The sequence below is a fragment of the Nicotiana tabacum genome, chromosome 1, assembly GCF_000715075.1.
Source record: "Nicotiana tabacum cultivar K326 chromosome 1, ASM71507v2, whole genome shotgun sequence".
NCBI lineage: Eukaryota > Viridiplantae > Streptophyta > Magnoliopsida > Solanales > Solanaceae > Nicotiana > Nicotiana tabacum.
The window spans coordinates 56,761,585-56,766,256 of record NC_134080.1 but is presented as its reverse complement, the minus strand read 5'-3'; the positions used below and the strand labels follow the sequence as shown (position 1 = coordinate 56,766,256).

The 4,672-nt window shown below is 33.5% G+C and overlaps 1 long non-coding RNA gene across 1 annotated transcript; it reads left to right on the top strand.

The window, feature by feature from the left end:
• The first annotated feature begins 444 nt into the window (after positions 1-444).
• Positions 445-3,732, top strand: LOC142179963 (uncharacterized). Its single transcript, XR_012708324.1, has 2 exons — positions 445-922; positions 3,489-3,732. It is a non-coding gene; the product is annotated as an uncharacterized LOC142179963 (long non-coding RNA).
• The last annotated feature ends 940 nt before the right edge of the window (positions 3,733-4,672 follow it).

Sequence of the window (4,672 nt, the reverse complement as noted above, 5' to 3'; positions counted from 1 at the left end):
TTTAGCATTTAAATACTTAGTTTAGGTCTAATATAGTTATTTCAACTAATTTTTGACTCTTTTACGTTATTTCGTCACAAAATAAAAATTACAAAAATATTTCTTCTTTTTAGTTGCTTTTAGTTTATATACCTTTCGTAAAACGAAAAAATACAAAAAAAAATAGTACCGTATTTTTATTTTAATATGATGTTTGAAAATACCAAAAAAAAGGTTTTTTTAACGGTCAGTCTTATTTTAATAGTTATTTTACTTAAGTAGGATTAATTAATAAATGATGTAGTATTTTTAGTCTTGTTCACGGAGAAAGAATAAAATTTGGGTTCAAATCACCCATTTTTAGGCTTAATTTTCGAACCTAACCCATAATAACCCAAGCCTAATACCCCAAAATCCTAGACTTAGACTATAAAAAGAACCCTAGACCTATACACATAAGGGGGGGATCAGCCAAAAAATTACACGAAACAATAACCTAGACTCTAAGACCCTAGACCCCTAATGATCATCCGCCGCTGAACAAAACCCCCCCCCCCCCCCCCAATGTTGCTTTTTTTCAGCCGCAGAACTAAAACGAGACCCTAGGCTAGCAGCTAAAACACAATCGCTGCCAGTAACTCCGACCATCCTCCTCACTTCAAGTAACGAACCAGCTCCACACTCAGCGGCCACACATGGACAAAAAAGAAAGCCACACGCACACACACACACACACACATAGAAAAGAGGGGAACAGTAGCGGAACGAGAATCAATTGAGGTTTGGAGTTCGATTCGAGGTGTTTCTAGTCATCGATTTTCCTCCGTAGCTCCGGTTGCGGCTGATGATTTCAAAGCCAATTTTTACACGCTTTTGCAGTGTAACTCAAAGTCTGGAAGCTTGCAATTCTTGAGTACTAAAGAAAAATTATTCTTCTGTGAAGGTCCAATTTCTCATGCTCACTTTTATCTATTTCTTTTTTATTAGTTTGGTGAATGCCTTAGATTAATTTGCTTTTGTGTTAGCATATCTTATATCTCATTTATTATTTTTATTTATACTTCGTTCATGCTTTCAGTTGCATAGTGAATTGAATTTAGACTACTACATTAGATACTTAGTGAACATGATGCTTAGTTTGATTGGTCTAGAGTTATAAGAACATAGTAGCTCATCAAGTAATAAAAGTGAAGAAAATAATCTAAAAGCCATAGGGAAAATTTGTGCTCAAATAGACATACTCTCCATGAACCTCATATTTCAAATTCAAACGTCATATTTTTTGGAAAAAGGATTTAATCTCATAGACTTACTTTTAGTTCATATTGGCAGTAGTGTTTCTTTTAAATTTTCAGAACTTTAGTAGTTATTGAGATGGTTTGAAAACTCTTTTAGTCTTTGCATTCTTTACTGTTAGTTTTTTGCCTTTTCTTTCTTTGTCTTTTCCGTGATTTTGTAGTATTTCAAGTCAACGTTCTCCTTTAAGTATTGTATTTCCTATCACTGTATTTAATTAGTTATTTATAGTAAATTAATTAACTATTAGGGGAATGCAATCAATAGTTTATGTGATATTGCAAACAAGAGAAAGCCTAAGAACAAATAGTGAAAATTGCCGAATTGGTTGTGGGGTTGGACATTAAGTGCTAATTGTTTCGTTCTACTATTTTGACCACTAGGAACATGCTAGGCCGTCAACACCTGGGTGGGCGAACCTTTAGGCACGTTTTGGATTTATTGTCGTGATTATGTACACGTTCGTGTGACATAATTATGGTTTCTAAATGAATATTCGTAGCTTGCTTTAGGCCTGTTTAACATACCATCGTGGTTGTGTACACGTTCACGCGACATAATTACGATCTTAAAAAAATCTAAGTATGCATTCGCGCAACTTTGGCCAAAATTTTTTAATATTAATAAAGCGTGATTAATTGTGGACACGTACGCGTGACATGATTCTTGACGCACCAAACTAAATGAGTACACGTACGTGTGATTCGTTTTAGGATAATTTTTTAGTTAGAAAAGGGCAAATACACATAGGTTCTAAAATGAGTAACTAGACAATTTGATTAAGCCAAGTATGATCAAAGTGACCGTGCTAAAATCACGAAACTCGGAAATGCCTAACACCGTCTCCCGGGTTAACAGAATTTCTTACCCTGATTTCTGTGTTCGCAGACCATAAATAAAGTCAACTTCCTCGATTTGGGATTTTATACCAGTGACTTGGGACACCATAAATTATCCCAAGTGACGACTCTGTTTTAATATAAATAATCACCTTTCGATTGTCACTTAAATTGGAAAAAAGTCTCTTACACCCTTTTCGGGGGTAGGAAAAAAGAGGTGTGACAGCTCTGGCGACTCCACTGGGGTGAAGATCCCAGAATCTCTGGTTCAGGGTTCAAGAATTCGAGCTTGTTAATATGATTTTATTTGGCTTTATTTATTGTTAATATTATTGTATTTTGTGAACCTTTTGTGCTTATTGCTGTCTATTTACCGCTTTGGTATTATTTGAATTGTATATAACTGTCTTCTTACGCCACCCCTCTGAGTCTTCTGAAAATAGTGCACACGTTCACGTGGCCCACTTTTTCTGTAGAAGTTATACTAAATAGAATGAGGTTGGGCCAGCAACAAGGCCGGTAGACTTTAGTGCTCCCGGTACATTCGCCCCTCTTCGGCTCGAGTAGTCCGCTCGGGTAAGCCAGGTCAAGAACACAACCCCAGGTTTAAACTTAGAATAACATAACCTCATGCTGGATCCCTAGTAAGCACGTTTGTTTGCATCATGTGCATTTGACTTTGGGGACTCAGACAGAGGTTGGGTCCGTCTAGGATAGGTGTACCCCAAAAAAAAAGACCATCCTGATGCATCTTATGTGCTACATGTTACAATCTTCGAGGGTAAAATGGTCATTTTGCAGACCAATGATAGCTGAGGGCAAATAAGGAAAAAGAAAAAAGAAAAAAAGAGAGGCTGAAGTGTGAAAAATAAAGCAAGTAGGGCCCGATTATGTTTTCTGTCACATTTTGTTAAGAAAAAAAAAACATGAAAATCCAAAAACAAAAAAGATTTTGCACTTTCCCCTCATTTTTCAAAAAAAAATCAAAAAAAGGAAAAAGAAAAAAAAATCCAAAAAGAGTTTACATGTTTCATCATTTTAAAAAAAAAAGACAAAAAATATATTTTTTCTCTAAATTAGTTATTTTTTTTTATTCTCGCTCGTATCCAATCTGCCCGAACTACGCATACCTGATTCTCGTTTGGGGCGTGATACGTAGGAAACCCACATAGGGTCTGGTCTTCCTAGTGAGTCTTAGGTTCTTCGCTTTGCGGGGTCTTAGCCAAATCTTGCATTTTTAGCCACCTTTAGCCACATAGGTTAGTTTTAGAAAAATAGTCACAATCATGTCTTGCATGTGTCCAACGGGAAGGATTATTGTCTCACATAGCGTTCTAGGTCTTTAACTTATTTGGTTTTAATTTTCTCATACAGGTGTGGGTTTACTTACCGGATTTTGCGCATGATAGACACCTCGGGACCATCCAGGCAGGATCGTTCATTCAGGAGTTGCTTAAGGAGATTTATTTTTGTTTTGAGTCTGTTTTTTTACGTCGTCTTTTACCTTCTAGCTTTACAGTAATGTCGAGTCTTTCGTTATTGTATTTCCTATTTTGTATCGGAAAAAATGTGTTATAAATCAAAAATCCAAAAAAAAAAAAGAAATTTTGCATTTTTATATTTCCATTAGAAGTTTTCTTTAGAATACTAATTCTAGGAATAAAAAAAATCATTTGAGGTGATTTTCCTTTATTGAATTAATATCTAGAACTCAAAATAAAAAAATTGCTTTTATAATTCCTTTTAGTACATTAAGACTAAAAATTCAAAAAAAAAAGAATTTTCTTTTAGTACCTCTTTAAAACGTTTTCTTTAAGGTATTGATTCCAAAATTCCAAAAAGATTTTCTTTTGAGTTTCTTCTTTGGGAAATTAATGAAAAGTGAAAAAAATTCTTTTTATTTTCATTAAAACTTTAGGATATTGTACATAGAAGAAAAAAAACATACTTTATCTTTTATTCATCTTTAAACTTTCTTCCTTAGGTAATCAAAACCTGAAATCCAAAAATATTTTTTTATCTTGTTCATTTCTCGTTTCGAAATATTTATTCAGGGATATCAAATGAAAATTCAAAATATTTTCTTTGGTTTATTCTTTAGATTTCCTTCCTAAAAAATCAAAAAAATATTTTTCTCTTCTAGAGTTTTTTCCTTAATAATTTCCCATAGAGTATTTGCTTAAAAAAAGGAAAAAAAATATGCTTGTTAAGCTTGAGTTTAGAATAGGTTATAGAACATTAAAACTAGAAAATTCAAAAAAAAAAAAGAATTTACTTCTTTTATTTCCCTTTTCTCGTCAAAGTAGTCATTAAAAAAACAAAAAAAAGGGGAACGTTAGCTTATTTAGTCTATTCTCGATTTTACTGAACTACGCAAAGATCTGATTCATGCGGCGTCATGATACGTAGGCAACCTACATAGGATTCGATCGAATTATTTTTTTATTATTAAAAAAAGAAAAAAAGGAAAAAAAAGAAAAAAAAAAGATGAAATTATGGGATGTGAGAAGGAGAGGAAAGAAAAGAGTGATAATTAGGGGGAAAAAGAAGGGAAATGA